This window comes from Coffea eugenioides, chromosome 3 (genome assembly GCF_003713205.1).
Source record: "Coffea eugenioides isolate CCC68of chromosome 3, Ceug_1.0, whole genome shotgun sequence".
NCBI classification, from domain to species: Eukaryota; Viridiplantae; Streptophyta; class Magnoliopsida; order Gentianales; family Rubiaceae; genus Coffea; species Coffea eugenioides.
The window spans coordinates 21,128,509-21,147,764 of record NC_040037.1 but is presented as its reverse complement, the minus strand read 5'-3'; the positions used below and the strand labels follow the sequence as shown (position 1 = coordinate 21,147,764).

The following is a 19,256-nucleotide window of genomic DNA, read 5'->3' as shown; positions in this document are numbered from 1 at the left end:
GGATGATTGTTGAATCCTTGTAAACTTTGATCTTCTTATTAAAATATTTGGAGAATGATACAAGAGTGGTTGAATACAAAGAGTAGTTGAAAGATGGATTTTCTAAGGGTTCTGTACTGGGAGGTTTCACCGATGCTTGATATTCTGATTTTGAATCTATTTATAGAGTCAGTCATTCTTGCATTTCATTTGTATTTGCATTTCATCTTGCTTTCATTTGAAATGTGGCCGACATCTTTCTCAAAAGTCATTTGGGTCTTGTCCGCAGGGACCACCGAAAGGATCAAAAGTAGATTCAGATGATCCAGCTGTCTCTTCAATTTTGTCATCTTCTTCACTTTTATCCTGCTTTTGTAAATAATTCAGATATTCTTTGAGTATCTCGGGATCATGCATCATCTTTTTTGATCAAAAAGTCGTTTGCAATTGCCTCGGATGCCATATTAGTAACTTTTTCTTTGTCTTTCTTTTTTGTTGGAGTAGTTGGCATTTGTGGAGTTGTTGGAGTGGTTGAAGTAGTTGGCTGACTTGTCCACTTGAGTTTGTCTCCAGTTGTTAGAAATCTTATCACGTTTGCTTGGTCTCCAAATTCTTGATTGAATCCTGTCCACCATTTAATTTTGAATTCTCTGACGAGTGACATTGGAAGTGATTTTTCTAACCTTGATGAATTTTGAAACTCCAGCAAAAAATCCATGGTACTTTGAATTCCACACGAAATAATATTGGCCTTGTATACTCTTCCCCCTTTGCTTTTTTGAGATATGTCTGGAATCCCATTGATACATTTGAGGTAGTATCTCCTTTTGTGGTCCGAACCATTGCCACCAATGATTAAACCAAATTGAAAATTCTCTGTTGCAATTCTCTTTGAATGTGAAGAACCATGAATGGTTGAATGATCTGTATAAAAACGCACGATACCATGCCATCTTGTAATCTTGATATATAAATCCATCTGGAATGAATCTAACTGAAAATGATTTTTTGGAATAAAGAGAAGTCCATTCGTTAGGTGAACAAACTTTCTTTATTATACACTTTGAATGGCTAATAATATTTGGATTCTTTTTATCTGGAATGGGGAATATTTCTACAGATTGAGTATCTGTAAGAATTAATTCATAATAATCCAAATTTTTTGAAGGATCATCAGGCTGCCAAAAACATTTTTGAGGAAAGATTCTTTGAGTAAGCTGATTGAGTGTAGAATACAAAGGTATTTCTTGGAATCTGGTTATTGTAATATGCTGATAGAATGGCTTAGTAAAGTAGGTATTTTCATTGGATTTTTCTGAGGTTTTTGGAATTTGTTGGATTGATCTTATTTGAGAGGAAATTGGGGTGCGAGTAGCTTGACTGTAAGTCAAAGCTAAAAAATCTTGTAGTATTTGAAATCTATTTTGAGTTACAGGAGTAAGACTCATCTCATAATCTTGAGGAGTCTTAGGTCTAGAACTTCCTGCTTTTGAATCCAAATTCCTGCAAAATCAATAAATAACATCTTTTAATTAATTAGATAATTGTTTGTTTTGATCCTGGTAATATTGAATAAATTCCTCATTTCTTCCAGTTCTTCGAAAAACTTGAATTCTAATAAGGTTTCTCTGAATTTCTCTCTGGATGAGAAAAACTCTCTCTTTTGGAGTAAGGGTTGCGTAAGGGCTTTTCTGAATATATGCGGTATCATATTTTGGAATTTGATAGACTGGAATACTTTGTCGTCCATCTCTGGTCTGAATGAAATATTGATATCCTCTGAATTGTAGAACTGCTTCTTTATTTTGTAATCTAGGAGAATCTCTTTGGGTTCTCAGGTAATTTGTAAATTCACGATCAGTTCTTTGAGCAATAAGGTCACGATCCATGTCCTTGTAAAAATTCTTTAGTAAGAAAATCTGGTAATGAATTATTTTCTCCTTTAATAAATTCAATTTCAAAATCGAAAACAGATAAAATGGCTTGCCATCTTGCAAATATTTGTTTTGAAACTATGTTTTGAACATCTTTTTGTAAAATCTCTTTGGCCGATTTACAATCTATTCTAATTAAAAATTTTTTATTATATAAATCATCTTGAATTTTGATATGCATAAAACTATTGATAAAATTTCCTTTTTAATTGTTGAATAATTCTTTTGAGGGTCAGACCATGTTCCTGAATGAAATCTAACTAATTCTTCTTTTGACTCTATTATCCTTTGTTTTAATATTCCACCATATCCTAATTCTGATGCATCTGTTTCAACTATCACGAATGCTTTAGGATGAGGCAGACATAAACATGGTAATGACTCTATTTTTTCTTTTAGATATTTTATCTTTTGAGTATGTTCATATGTCCAAGGTTTTGGGTTTTTCTTTAGTCTATCGAATAATATAGAACATTCTTGCCTTAATTTAGGAAAGAAATCTGCTATGTAATTTAGACATCCTAAAAACCTTTGTAATTAATTTTATCTTTTATTTCATCTGCAAATTTAGTTGCAAATTCCAAAGCTCTACTAATTGGTTTTATTGTTCCTTGATATATATTATGTCCTAAAAATATTATTTTAGTTTGAAATAATTTCATTTTTGGAGCAGAAACCACTAATCCATTTTCTCTTAACTATTTTTAAAAATGTATTCAAATGTTGTTCTATTGATTCAGAAAATATTAATACATCATCTATATAAATTATACTGAATGAACTATATGGATTAAAAATATCATTCATTATGTTTTGAAATTCTGATGGTGCATTTTTTAATCCAAATGGCATGAATTTCTATTCATAATGGCCAAAAGGTGTTGTAAATGCTGTTTTATATCTATCTTTTGGTGATATTAATATTTGCCAATATCCTGATTTTAAATCAAATTTTGAAAATATTTTTGCATTAAATAATCTATTGAGCAAATCTTTTTTATTAGGGATGGGATATCTAATCCATTGTAAAACTTTGTTTAAGGGTTTATAATTTATAACTAATCTTGGAACTCCTCTTTCTTTTTCAGCTTGATTCATTACATAAAATGCAGCACAACTCCAGGGTGATTTTGAAGGTGTTATTAATCCTTTATCTATTAATATTTTTATTTCTTTTTTACAAAATTCTAATAATTCAGAATTCATTTGTATTGGTCTAGATTTTGTTGGAATATTTTTTTCATTAAAATCTTTTTCATATGGTAATTCTATCATATGTTGTTTTCTATCCCAAAAAGCATTAGGAATATCTGCACAAATCTCTTTTTGTAATAACTCTTCTAATTCTAATATTCTTTTTTGTATTTTAACTTCTTTTAATTGCTCTTCAATTTTTAAATAAGATTTTTCTTCTTTAATATATCTTATATGTTGTTGTACTTTAGTAATAGTATTTATTGTTTTATAAATAGAAGATGTTTGTAATATCTGTAATTCTCTTTGTTTTATTGGAGTTAAAAATTTAAAAGTAATAGTTTTTCCCATTATATTTGTTGAAATTCCTTCATGACTTACTGAAAATGGATAAATTTGAATTAAAAAAGGTGTTCCTAATATTATATCATGATTTATATTTTTTACAATTACGAAATTATGTCTAATACAATATTCATTATTACATATTGATCCTTTTGTAAATTTATATTTCACCTGTAAATTTTCTCCATTTGCTGCCATTAAGGTTTCATTTGTTGTTTCACAATATTTAGTAGGAATTATTCCTTCTTTAATACAACTTGAATCAGCTCCACTATCTATTAAAGCTACATATGTTTCTTTAAAATCTTCTACTGTAATGGTTACTAAAGCATACCATTTTTGAAATATCATTTTTTCTATAGTATTTAAATATTGAGCTTCATCTACTGGTTGTTCTGATATTAATATTTCTTCTGTTTTAGAATTAGAAGTTGAGGGCTGATTTTCTATTAATGTTATTTTTGCTTCTATTTACATCATCTATATAAACTATACTGAATGAACTATAAGGATTAAAAATATCATTCATTATGTTTTGAAATTTTGATGGTGCATTTTTTAATCCAAATGGCATGACTTTCCAAAATGAAGCATTACAATCTGGTCTTCTTAATACATTAGCTAAGAACATATCTTTATACTATCTAAAGTCTGATAATGTTGGACATCTTAAATTTGTTAAAAATGTTTTATTAGAATTTAATTCTTCTTTTGGATTTCCTATAAAATACATTACTATGGTTACAATTAAAAATTCTGCAGCATCTGATTGAATTTGAATGTTTCCTTGATCATCTTCAATTTACTGCGTATGATCTAATATTGATAATTTATCTTGAAGTGTTAGAGCATTATCTCACCAATTTTTTAATTGTCTAGTAAATCCTGAAACTAATAATGTTGCAATATTTCTTTCTTGAATATTTTTAATTTAAAAGCTAATCTAGCCATTCCCATTTCTTGCAGATTATTTAATACTTCATATTCTGCTTTACCGTCTATATTCCATTCATAAATTGAATCTCCATCATATTTAATAGTACGAAATTTTGATCTTAGAATGGAAAGATGAATTAGAAAAAAGAAAATTTGATTTTCCTTTCTTTACTTGGTTATCATTCTATATTACAAAAATAGAAATAAATGATGTCTATAATACACCGCAAATAAATGTTCGAACTAATTTATATAAAAAATGAAAATTAAAAGATGATCAAATAGTAACTTCAATACATCCCCCATTACAAGAAGTAAAACTAAATATAGGACAAGGAGACATAATAGCCTCACCTTTTAAAAATGGTAGAGAAGCTCAATGTACAAATACTACTATAAATTTAGAAAATATTAAAAAGATTTATCAACAAAATAATTATACAAATCAAATTTTTCATACAATTTCTCAACATATGGAAGTATTAAATACAAAAATAGATACACTAAAGAAACCAGAATCTAAATTTTCTAATGATATTTCAGCACCTCATTTTCAACCTAGAAGTTTAACAAGAGAAAAAGAACAAGAGTTAATCCAAAATATTAATAATCAAAAAACAAATAGTACAGATAATATATTAAATAAAATATCTCAATCATTACAAAATTTAACTACACCCCAAACTCTAAAAATAAATACATTAGAAAAAATAATAGAAGAAGAGAATTCATCTGAAGAATCAATAAATTCAGAAAATGAAGAAGAAGATATGATCTTACCAATAGAAGAACAATTCGTAGAAAAAGAAGACAATCAAATAAATAAAATAAGAAGAAAAAGAGTTTATAATAAAAATAGTAACAAAGATTGGGAAATGATAAGTACTAGAAATTATTATCCAAGACCTAGTCCTCCAGATATTCAATATGAAGAAAGTGGTATCAGAGCCACACCCCTATTTAGACTTTGAATTACTATTACTTTATTTGAATTACTTTCTATTTTAAATTTGCTAATTTATGCATTTATGTTTGCATATTTAATTAAAATTTTACCAAAATTATTGGTAAGACTTTGATGCCTTATTAGACCGTTGGTAAGTTCTAGATAGGATGTTCCCGGCATAGTGCTCAGTTGTTCCTGATTAGGTAAAACTTTAAATAAATATAAAACATGGCTGCATTTCTTAGACAATTAAAAATATGATCTAATTCAAAGCAAGATAATATAGTACAAAGTCATGAATATCATATGCCTGTTAATAATTCAGACTGGACAATTCCAGAAGAAAAAATAGAACATATTTATAGAATAGGTCCTTTAGATTTCAAAACAGCCTTATCAGTTAAAACACATGAAGAAACAATATCTATTCAAGAAGAATATCAATCTATTCCATTATTAAATCATAGTACAATTCAAAAATATTTAAGTAAAGGATATCGATATATTCATATAGGTTTAATACAAATTGCAGTAAAACCTTTATTCCATCTAGGAGTCGATGCTCCAATATATTTGGCATTAAGAGACACTAGACTTAAAAAATATAAAACTTCTTTACTTTCTATGATTCAAACAAATGTTTGTAATGGACCCATATATTTTAACTGTGCTCCAAATTTTTCAATAGATTTAACAGACCCACATATTTTGAATTCAGTCATATTAGATATTCATTTACAAGGAAATGAATTTGAAAAAAACACAAAGAATTTTTGTTAGACATAATAGAAAAAATTAATGATCCAATAGTTAAAAAAGAATATTTAGAAAGATTAAAAAGTTTAATTATTCAAGAAGATAAAATGCCAAAGATAATAGAACCTTTTAGCATTTCGAAATTACTAGATAAATACCCAAATATAAATATAATGAAAAAAGAAACTACTAAAGATCTTCAGTCAGAAATTAATAATCTTAAAATACAAGTAAAACAATTACGACAAGAAATTATAGAATTAAAAACAAAAGATTTAGAAATAGAAGCAAAAATAACATTAATAGAAAATCAGCCCTCAATTTCTAATTCTAAAACAGAAGAAATATTAATATCAGAACAACCAGTAGATGAAGCTCAATATTTAAATACTATAGAAAAAATGATATTTCAAAAATGGTAAGCTTTAGTAACCATTACAGTAGAAGATTTTAAAGAAACATATGTAGCTTTGATAGATAGTGGAGCTGATTCAAGTTGTATTAAAGAAGGAATAATTCCTACTAAATATTGTGAAAGAACAAATGAAATCTTAATGGCAGCAAATGGAGAAAATTTACAGGTGAAATATAAATTTACAAAAGGATCAATATGTAATAATGAATATTGTATTAGACATAATTTCATAATTGTAAAAAATATAAATCATGATATAATATTAAGAACACCTTTTTTAATTCAAATTTATCCATTTTCAGTAAGTCATGAAGGAATTTCAACAAATATAATGGGAAAAACTATTACTTTTAAATTTTTAACTCCAATAAAACAAAGAGAATTACAGATATTACAAACATCTTTTATTTATAAAACAATAAATACTATTACTAAAGTACAACAACATATAAGATATATTAAAGAAGAAAAATCTTATTTAAAAATTGAAGAGCAATTAAAAGAAGTTAAAATACAAAAAAGAATATTAGAATTAGAAGAGTTATTACAAAAAGAGATTTGTGCAGATATTCCTAATGCTTTTTGGGATAGAAAACAACATATGATAGAATTACCATATGAAAAAGATTTTAATGAAAAAAATATTCCAACAAAATCTAGACCAATACAAATGAATTCTGAATTATTAGAATTTTGTAAAAAAGAAATAAAAATATTAATAGATAAAGGATTAATAACACCTTCAAAATCACCCTGGAGTTGTGCTGCATTTTATGTAATGAATCAAGCTGAAAAAGAAAGCGGAGTTCCAAGATTAGTTATAAATTATAAACCCTTAAACAAAGTTTTACAATGGATTAGATATCCCATCCCTAATAAAAAAGATTTGCTCAATAGATTATTTAATGCAAAAATATTTTCAAAATTTGATTTAAAATCAGGATATTGGCAAATATTAATATCACCAAAAGATAGATATAAAACAGCATTTACAACACCTTTTGGCCATTATGAATAGAAATTCATGCCATTTGGATTAAAAAATGCACCATCAGAATTTCAAAACATAATGAATGATATTTTTAATCCATATAGTTCATTCAGTATAATTTATATAGATGATGTATTAATATTTTCTGAATCAATAGAACAACATTTGAATACATTTTTAAAAATAGTTAAGAGAAAATGGATTAGTGGTTTCTGCTCCAAAAATGAAATTATTTCAAACTAAAATAAGATTTTTAGGACATAATATATATCAAGGAACAATAAAACCAATTAGTAGAGCTTTGGAATTTGCAACTAAATTTCTAGATGAAATAAAGATAAAAATCAATTACAAAGGTTTTTAGGATGTCTAAATTACATAGCAGATTTCTTTCCTAAATTAAGGCAAGAATGTTCTATATTATTCGATAGACTAAAGAAAAATCCAAAACCTTGGACAGATGAACATACTCAAAAGATAAAATATCTAAAAGAAAAAATAGAGTCATTACCATGTTTATGTCTGCTTCATCCTAAAGCATTCATGATAGTTGAAACAGATGCATCAGAATTAGGATATGGTGGAATATTAAAACAAAGGATAATAGAGTCAAAAGAAGAATTAGTTAGATTTCATTCAGGAACATGGTCTGACCCTCAAAAGAATTATTCAATAATTAAAAAGGAAATTTTATCAATGTTTTATGCATATCAAAATTTCAAGATGATTTATATAATAAAAAATTTTTAATTAGAATAGATTGTAAATCGGCCAAAGAGATTTTACAAAAAGATGTTCAAAACATAGTTTCAAAACAAATATTTGCAAGATGGCAAGCCATTTTATCTGTTTTCGATTTTGAAATTGAATTTATTAAAGGAGAAAATAATTCATTACCAGATTTTCTTACTAAAGAATTTTTACAAGGACATGGATCGTGACCTTATTGCTCAAAGAACTGATCGTGAATTTACAAATTACCTGAGAACCCAAAGAGATTCTCCTAGATTACAAAACAAAGAAGCAGTTCTACAATCCAGAGGATATCAATATTTCATTCAGACCAGAGATGGACGACAAAGTATTCCAGTCTATCAAATTCCAAAATATGATACCGTATATATTCAGAAAAGCCCTTACGCAACCCTTACTCCAAAAGAGAGAGCTTTTCTCATCCAGAGAGAAATTCAGAGAAACTTTATTAGAATTCAAGTTCTTCGAAGAACTGGAAGAAATGAGGAATTTATTCAATATTACCAGGATCAAAACAAACAATTATCTAATCAATTAAAAGATGTTATTTATTGATTTTGCAGGAATATGGATTCAAAAGTAGGAAGTTCTAGACCTAAGACTCCTCAAGATTATGAGATGAGTCTTACTCCTGTAACTCAAAATAGATTTGAAATACTACAAGATTTTCCAGCTTTGACTTACAGTCAAGCTACTCGCACCCCAATTTCCTCTCAAATAAGATCAATCCAACAAATTCCAAAAACCTCAGAAAAATCCAATGAAAATACCTACTTTACTAAGCCATTCCATCAGCATATTACAATAACCAGATTCCAAGAAATACCTTTGTATTCTACACTCAATCAGCTTACTCAAAGAATCTTTCCTCAAAAATGTTTTTGGCAGCCTGATGATCCTTCAAAAAATTTAGATTATTATGAATTAATTTTTACAGATACTCAATCTGTAGAAATATTCCCCATTCCAAATAAAAAGAATCCAAATATTATTAGCCATTCAAAGTGTATAATAAAGAAAGTTTGTTCACCTAACGAATGGACTTCTCTTTATTCCAAAAAATCATTTTCAGTTAGATTCATTCCAGATGGATTTACATATCAAGATTACAAGATGGCATGGTATCGTGCGTTTTTATACAGATCATTCAACCATTCATGGTTCTTCACATTCAAAGAGAATTGCAACAGAGAATTTCCAATTTGGTTTAATCATTGGTGGCAATGGTTCGGACCACAAAAGGAGATACTACCTCCAAATGTATCAATGGGATTCCAGACATATCTCAAAAAAGCAAAGGGGGAAGAGTATACAAGTCCAATATTATTTCATGTGGAATTCAAAGTACCATGGATTTTTTGCTGGAGTTTCAAAATTCATCAAGAGTTAGAAAAACCACTTCCAATGTCACTCGTCAGAGAATTCAAAATTAAATGGTGGACAGGATTCAATCAAGAATTTGGAGACCAAGCAAACGTGATAAGATTTCTAACAACTGGAGACAAACTCAAGTGGACAAGTCAGCCAACTACTTCAACCACTCCAACAACTCCACAAATGCCAACTACTCCAACAAAAAAGAAAGACAAAGAAAAAGTTACTAATATGGCATCCGAGGCAATTGCAAACGACTTTTTGATCAAAAAGATGATGCATGATCCCGAGATACTCAAAGAATATCTGAATTATTTACAAAAGCAGGATAAAAGTGAAGAAGATAACAAAATTGAAGAGACAGCTGGATCATCTGAATCTACTTTTGATCCTTTCAGTGGTCCCTGCGGACAAGACCCAAATGACTTTTGAGAAAGATGTCGGCCACATTTCAAATGAAAGCAAGATGAAATGCAAATACAAATGAAATGCAAGAATGACTGACTCTATAAATAGATTCAAAATCAGAATATCAAGCATCGGTGAAACCTCCCAGTACAGAACCCTTAGAAAATCCATCTTTCAACTACTCTTTGTATCCAACCACTCTTGTATCATTCTCCAAATATTTTAATAAGAAGATCAAAGTTTACAAGGATTCAACAATCATCCGCTTCCGTTAGCAACTCTAAATTTTGTAAGTTCAATCTTAATATAAATATTTTATGTTCATTTCAAGTTTTAGTAGCCTGGGTAGAAAGTGGTATCAAAAAGTGATTTTGAAGGTGTTATTAATCCTTTATCTATTAATATTTTTATTTCTTTTTTACAAAATTCTAATAATTCAGAATTCATTTGTATTGGTCTAGCTTTTGTTGGAATATTTTTTTCATTAAAATCTTTTTCATATGGTAATTCTATCATATGTTGTAGGTTTGCCTTGAACAGTTAGGACAATGATGCCATCTGGGTTATAGTCGATCGGCTAACCAAGTCTGCCCACTTCCTACCAATATCGAATAGACTAACAATGAAGAGATTATAGAGATGTATTGGAGCAAATTGTGTGTCTTCACAGTGTCTCAATGAGTATAGTGTCGGATCGGGATCCTAAATTTACGCCTAGATTTTGGTCGACCTACCAAGAGGTTACGGGGAAGAATCTGAGACTAAGTACCGCCTTCCACCTCCAAATGAATTGACAATCCAAAAGGACCATACAAACACTAGAGGACATGCTGTGAGTTTGTGCTCTAGACTTCACAGATAGTTGGGATAAGTTGGTTAAATTAATGGAATTCTCGTATAATAATAGTTATCATAGCGGGATAGGTATGGCACCGTTTGAGGTGTTGCATTAGTGAAAGTGTAGATGTCCCTTATATTGGAATGAAGTAGATAATAAACTAATCATTGGCCCTGATTTGGTGGAAAGAACCCTGGAGAAGTTAAGATTAGTCGAGAAAGACTAAAGGTAACTCAGGACCGAAACAAGAGTTGGGCAGATTTAAAGAGAAGACCTTTTGAATTTCAACCGAGAGAAAAGGTATATTTGGAGGTATCCCCCATCAAGGGAGTGATGAGATTTGGAAAAAGTGATAAGTTAAGACCGAGTTACGAATGGACAATCCGAAAGGATTATTTGTAAGTTAAGTCCGAGGCATCCTCCAAACGAATGAAGAATCCGAAAGGACTATACAAACACTAGAGGACATGCTGCGAGTTTGTACTCTAGATTTCGCAGATAGTTGGGATAAATTGGTCAAATTAATGAAATTCTCGTATAATAATAGTTATCATAGCGGGATAGGTATGGCACCGTTTGAGGTGTTGCATTGGTGAAAGTGTAGATCTCCCTTATATTGGAATGAAGTAGGTGATAAACTAATCAGTGGCCCAGATTTGGTGGAAAGAACCCTGGAGAAATTAAGATTAGTCGAGAAAGACTAAAGGTAGCTCAAGACTAAAACAAGAGTTGGACGGATTTAAAGAGAAGATCTTTAGAATTTCAACCGGGAGAAAAGGTATATTTGGAGGTATCCCCCATCAAAGGAGTGATGAGACACTACAAAATAAATTGGTCTTCAGTGACAAGCCATTTTTGTCACAAAAAAATAAAAAGTCACCACTGATAACTTTTATTGACAACTTTTTAGTTGTCACAAAGTCGTCACTGAATGCCCGTCGGTAAAAGTACATAGTGACGACCCTAAAAGTCGTCAGTGAATGGGACTGTTTTGCGACAACTAGTGTCGTCAATAATTGTTGTAATTTTAGTGATGACATAGTATCTTGTCAATGATGTACAAAGCGCTGTTGTCACTAAAACTAGTTCATAGTTGTCATTGGTATAGACTATTTACTGACAATTTTTGTTGTCACTAAACACTTTTTAATTCTATGACAACAGGTTGTAATCAATGGAGGATTCTGATTCAGTGACAACACTTTATCACCATGAAATTTGAAGATTTTCCTGCTACAATTATATCTAAAAATGAAAAATAATATATCTTGCATGCCATTAAAAAAGAAATAAAACTTGTAACTGCATTAGAAGCTGCATGCCAATATACCACAAATTATCTCCAAATGTCATATAAGTCCTACATCACAAAATAAATGTTTCAATAAGGGGTCTAGGCATCCAAAATTTTACATCCAAAATTTTACATCAAATCAAGCACATAACATCCCATCTGTTCCTACTCTGCGTACCCATACAAAAGCCCCAATTAGCTTGTTAGATAAACTAAACCAACCCCAAAAACTAGTGGCAAAACACATCTAATTTTATGTTTTCTAAGTTTGTTGGATAGGTTTGTCTAATGAGGGAAAGAAGCAGAAAGTGTGATCAACATTTTACACTACCAACAACAACAACCAGAATTTTCCAACCGCTGGTGAATTTTTGTTCAATTCTCCCCCTACCAAGTCCAGCCGTAGCTGGGTTTTATGCAAAAAATAGTTGGGAAGCAGCAAGTCCTTCCCAAGTGGGCCAAGAAGTAGAGGATACAATTAATCTAGGGGATTCACGATAACTAGGCAAAAATTTTTCCCTAATTTTTCCCCAAGTTAAAATTTAGGGCAATAAAATTTCAGGGGATGCAAAGATTAATCATGTAAATAACCATAAAATGACACCCTCAATGCAGGTTCAACAAGAATACAGGTAAAAATTTTCAGAAAAAAAAAAAGCATAGGGCCAAAATATTTGCAAATTATCTTAGAGACAAAGAAGAGAGGGAAAGAACTAACCTTTGCTGCAGAGACTTGGAGAATTGCTTGGTCTTCAATGCCAAAGAGCCACGGTACTTCACTGGTCTTCAATTGTCGAAGAGATCGAGAGTGTGATTAAGGGACGCCAAGGAGAGCGTGTCAGGCTTTACGTGAGAGGAACTATATTGGGGTACAAGAGGTTGAAGTCCAACCAGTACTCGAACACTTTGTTGATTCAGATCGAAGGAGTGAACACAAAGGAGGTGGTGGCTTGGTACCTCGGCAAGAAGATGGCGTACATCTACAAGGCTAAGGTTAAGAAGAATAGATCTTATTACCGCTGCATTTAGGGAAAGGTTCGCCGGCCTCACGGTAACAGCGGCGTTGTCTGAGCTGAGTTCAAGTCCAACCTGCCCCCCAAATCAATGGGATCAAGGGTTCGGGTCTTCATGTACCCAAGCAATATTTAAGTGTTCCAGCGAAAGTAGGAGGAGGCAGCTTGAGGTCATTGGTGGTTTTAGAAGGCCATAGGTGCCAGATGAAGGCCATTGGTGATTGAAGGACAGTATGTAGAGCCAAAATTTACCCCTTTTTTGTGGACGTACCCTAGTCTCTGAATTTATCATGTTTGTTTTATACTTGGAATTGAACATGCAATCTGATGAGACAAATTTTGATTAAAAAAATAAAAAAAAGATGGTGGAAGTGGAGGTGGAGGTGGAAGTGGAAGTGGAAGTGGAAGTGGAGGTGGAGGTGGAGGTAAAGGTGAGTGTGGGAGTCTGACGGCCTGAGTAAAAGTGAGGCAATTTGTGAGAGCCAGAGAGAGAGTTCGACACTTAGAAAAGTTTTTGTTTTGCATCTACGTAGTACAAGAGACTTGGACAAATTTGTGCCTCTTTTTTTGCCTCAAATTTTAAAATTTGCGTCACTTTGTTTTTGTCTTGAATTTTAACTAGATTTGGACATCATAATTCCCCCCTTTTTACACAAGAAAAATTTGTGAAATTTTGTCTTTTATAATTGTATTTGAAATATAGATTTCATTTTTATTCATTATTTTTGTGTCACAAATTTTAAAATTTTAGTATAAGTGGCAAAATTTTTTTAATTCATATAAATGGAAAAGCATTTTAATAAAATTCAACTAGTTCTTATAGGTGCTAAAACTTTATATCAATTATAACTAGTATTTATAAAATTTCACTATTAATCCATTATCTTCAAATAAGAAAAAAATGCACAATTAAACTAGTACATAGAGTGTATTAGTTAATTAACTATGGAGTTTAGGATTTATCCACTTTGATAATCGGTTCAATTTGAAAACTCTTATTTATATTCATATCAAATTAACTAATAATCACTCTAAGTTAAGTAGTCATAAGTTTATTTACACTAATGAATTTTTTATTTTTTAATTATTTTTTATTCTATTGAAGTTATTACATATACAAGAAAATTAAACTAATAAGGATGCTCATAAGTATATAATAGTTCAAAATCATTAAAAAACACATAATGATTACAAAAAATTAGGAGTAATAGTTGCAAAAAGCAATAAATATTTTAAATCAAACAGTGACAAGACTAGGTTGTCACTAACAGCTATACAATGTTATCAGTGACAACAATCGCAAAGTTGTCAAAGAAAGTGCTATTAATACCGATGACTTTTAGAAAGTCGTCACTATTGCAGTTCCTGCTCTCTCCATGACTCTTGGCGGGAATCGAATTGTGACAACAATGCAAGGTCGTCACTGATGTGTTGACTACCTTGACTCAATTGTGACAACTTGCTGTATTGTGGTTAAAGGATCCCATTCTGTGACGATCGTTTTTTCGTCATTGAAATAAGTTGTCACTAATGACCAAATTTCTTGTAGTGAGATTTGGAAGAAGTAGTAAGTTAAATCCGAGGTACGTGGGACCTTACACAATACTGGAAAGTGTTGGACCTTTAGCATATCAACTAGCCTTCCCACCGTTTTGTCGACAATACATAATGTTTTTCATGTCTCCCAACTAAGGAAATATGTGTCAGATCCAAGCCATCAACCTATCGAGGTGAGGGAACTTGTTAGTGGAGAAAGTCACTTTGAGAGTCATAGATCGGAAGGATTAAGTTCTAAGGAGAAGAACCATACCCTACTTGAAGATGCAATGGATGAACCATACACCGCGAGAGGCAATGTAGGAGTTAGAGGAAGACATGCAAAATAAATATCCTACGTAAGTTTCAAGAATGAAACTTTTTGTAAGGGGGGTAGAATGTAAAACCCACATTTTCTTTTCAATCTTTATTTTTGCTCATTAATTATGTGGTAATTTTCTACGGGTAAAAGTAAAAATATTTGTAGACAATGTTAAAGGGTTATTGGGGATTAAGAAGGAAATAAGATAGGATAACTTAAAATCCTCAACCCACGTAACCACCAAGTAGTGGATGGTTATTAGGTTTTAGAACACTTATCAAAAAGAAATAATATCATTCCTAATTCTCATTATTTGCCTTCTCTTAGAACAAGAACCATCTAGGAGTAGAGAACAAGAAAAAGACGTCGCCGTCGAACAAGCAGATAGCTAAGGGTCTAGACCTATTAGTCCCGAATGCATGTTAAAACTTTTTCTTTTAAATCTTATTAATTTCATGAATTATTTTAAAGATTTTACGTATATGTATATTACGATATATTTATGCCTCTATGAGAAATTTAAAAAGATTCATATCTGAATTCATAGGAATAGTGTGTTAAATTTTAATTATGGGATGGAATAGAGTCTAAACCTCAATTTTGTTGGAAAGTTAAAAAAGAAGAAGAAGAAGAAGAGGGGTTGCGTCATTGCTAAAGCTTTTGAAGGCTTGAAGCTTCAGCAATACAAGAAGAAAGGAAAAAAAAGAGGGCAAAGGAAGGTCTGATGACCCTCCTCTCATACGAGACAAAAAGGGCCAGCCAAAGAAAAAAAAAGTTCTATATAGGAAATTAAGGAAAAGAGACAATCTACTAGGCTAATGGGTAAGGAATCGGGTCGGATCGGGTTGGGCCGATTCTCGCAGGTTGGATCTAGAGGAAATGGTTTGGGTCAAGAGATGGTTAGGTATGTGTGTGGGCTTGTTAAATTGAATTTGGGTCAAGTGTGAAAGGTATCGGGCTAAAACTGGAAGAAACAAGGAAATGCTTGAATCAGGACCTTAGACCGTTATTAAGGCCTAAAAAAAGCATGGCAAGTATACTCGAGCCAAAAATATAATATGAGTTTAGTGAATGTTCAATAGATAAATTTAAGGTATAAGCAACCTATCTTTTATGGACTATCATGAGTATTAAACTTCAAAATCCAACCAAAAATAATCATGGGTTTTAAAGATTTAGTCATTTAGACTTATGCTTAATTAATTAAGTTTGGGATATTTAAATAGAAGTTTAGGACATTTTAATCTAATATTATTAGATTAATTTATACAATGTAAGATAAGTCTTGGATTTTTTAAACAAATGCTTAAAATAATAATAATAATAATAATAATAATAATAATAATAATATGGATGCAATAAATTAAGGATATAAATGAAAATAAAAAAAATATATGTGGAATAAGCTAAGATAGTAATTGTAATGGTAAATAAATATACATACGTACATATATGAATAATAATACATACATACAGAGGTGCCAAAATAGAAATAGAGCAAAAGTTAATAATAACCTATTAATCAATATATATATATGAATGAAAATAAAACAAATAGTGTTGATAAAGTCAATAATAATAATGAATAAAATAATAAATAATATATATAGTAAAATAATAGTCAAGATAATAAATATGATTATAAACAATTATTTCTAAGATAGGAAGCTTTACATAAGAAAAAATGGGAACTTTCCAATTTAGAAAACTTTCCAAACATAGAAACTTTTCAATTTAGAAAACTCTTCTATGGTTTATATAATGGTCTAGATATGAATTTCAGAGTTGCTCAGAGTTTTCTATAATCATACATCTATAAGAAATATCAATTAATTGGGATACCTATGCATTTGATAGGTACAACACAAGTTTAAAAGATATAAGGTAGCCCCACTCGAGCAGTCAGACAAAGGTAGGTGGTACTAACTCTTCTGTAATTTCAAAAGTTTAAAGTGAAATTTCATTGCTAATCCTATTTTGATGTGTGAATTTGAGATTTACTAGAGTATTTATGCAAGTTCTATTTTTGCTATATAAAGATGGACCATGTGAATTATTTGAAACATTTTGATATGTTATTATATACAAAAAGAGTGGTATCTTTTGTGAAATCAAGGAACTATGCATGTGACGTGTGAAATGAATCTATATCAAGTAAAATTCAGAGCAGTCATGGAATAGACGGTAGGGATTATAGTTTTATCTAATGGTCACGGTAGTCTGGTATAGAGTCCGGTCAATTGACAAGGTCATGATAGTTTGGTATAGAGTCCGCCGGATTGACCTATGTATGTGATGAGACCAATTAGTAGTCATGAAACCTATTGGTCGCCCGCTTAGAAGAGGTTTAACATCTAGGTTGGGTACTCAGAACCCGATCATTGCATGTACTTGTTATGAGCTGATATGAACTGATTTATGACTCTATGGCTTTTATGTATGGTTATGAATAAGATGTTTATAAATTGCTGTGTCACTCATTATTATTGACTCTTTTATGAATAACATTATTTTCCATAATTATGCATGTGAATGGTGTGCAAATAATTTGATATGTATATGTATATATATGTAAAGCTATGGTTGCATAATCCAATAGAGGGGTAGGCGCTACCTATTTACCACTTTTGCAGATTCTGAAAAGTATGAGTTAGTTTATGTTGAAAACCCTGAGGATGATTTTTATTAGCTTTGAGTAGATAGAAATTAGTAGTCTAGCTGCTTTTGGTTGTTAGTTTTATTTAATTTCTTTTTCATTGTCTCATCTAGAAAATAAATTTACAAACTTATTGGATACTTGTAGACTACCTTCCCTTTGAGATTTGTATCGCACTATATTTAGTTCTGTTATTTAGTACTTTCTAAGTTTTAGTTTAGTTAATGTTGCCTTGTATTCTTGAGCGGGACTTGGGGATACGACGGATGTCGCATGACTTGCATGTGCAGGTGAGGGGCGTGACAGGCACTCTTGGCACGAACTCTTGCTGAATCCTTGCTCTTCTTGTAACTGATGAGGATTGCCAACTATGAATGCATAATGGATGAGCAATGATTTTCATTCTGTTACAAGAAGCACTACAATACTCTTGAGATTCCTGACAATCATGGGGCACTTGAATATTAAAGAACATTGGCTCAAGGGGTTAGGTTCATGCCTTTTTCAGGCGTTGGGTTAGGTATTTCTATTTCCTCAATCTGTTTCTCTAACTTTTTTGCCTTCAATTAGTTCATTAGGCATGGTTAATTCTTTTTTGTAATTTGCTCTTGTTAGCTAAGCTATGAATTTGAATATTTTGTGATGTAATAGATTGTCTTTGTGCCTTTTTACATCTTGTAATTATGTTCTTAAACTTTGATTATGAGGGTTATAGGTGGTTGAAGGATGAGAAAAAGTTATTTGCTTACAGAACTTTGTGCTCAAGGTAAAGCCTCAATCTTTATTCTCAATTAGTATATGTTTATGTTGGAAATAGTTTGTAATACAAATTAGAACAAAAATATATGAAGTGTAGCACCTTTTGTGAGGGCCTCAAAATTTATTATTTTAATAATATTATTATTATTACTATTTCGTTTATTTATTTGATTGTTTTACTTAATTTATATATATATATTTTTGAAAAGTTAAATAATAAATGTAAAAATAATTTTTATGTTACAAATAACTTAATTGTGCAAAATATTAAATTATTTGATTATTGCCAAGTTAAATTAATATTTCTTGATGTAGATTATGTTAATGGTTTAATATTAAATCTTTGAGTTCCGATAGCTAATTTTAAGTGTTAATAACGTTAAGCGTTAACGGGAACCTAGAACTAAGACGAAAACGACTTAGGACAAAACCCTTATAGTTACACTTAGGACATGGAATCTTGATAATTGAATTCTCACGAGATTAGTACACTAGTAGGCTATCGAATTTCATTTGGGGTAAGATTTTGGAATTAGTTTACGAGTGAGAACCTAAGTGGAAGGTCGAACAAGATGTTAAAAGACCAAATTAGCCTTCCTCCATTTCAAATTCACCATGCAGCCATGGAACCATCTTGAACGAGCTTCAATTCCAAACACTTCCAATTTCTGCCAAGTCCATTTTCCACTCTTCATTCCAGCACCTACCATCTCTAATGCCGACTCAACTCCACTTAAAACACTCCACTATATCAACTGCATTCCACTACAACAACACTTCAATTCTATTCCTTCCTCCTGCCGTGAG

The 19,256-nt window shown here is 30.7% G+C and overlaps 1 pseudogene; it reads left to right on the top strand.

Moving 5' to 3' along the window:
* Positions 1-9,854: 9,854 nt before the first annotated feature.
* Positions 9,855-13,395, top strand: LOC113766293 (annotated as a pseudogene).
* Positions 13,396-19,256: the final 5,861 nt, after the last annotated feature.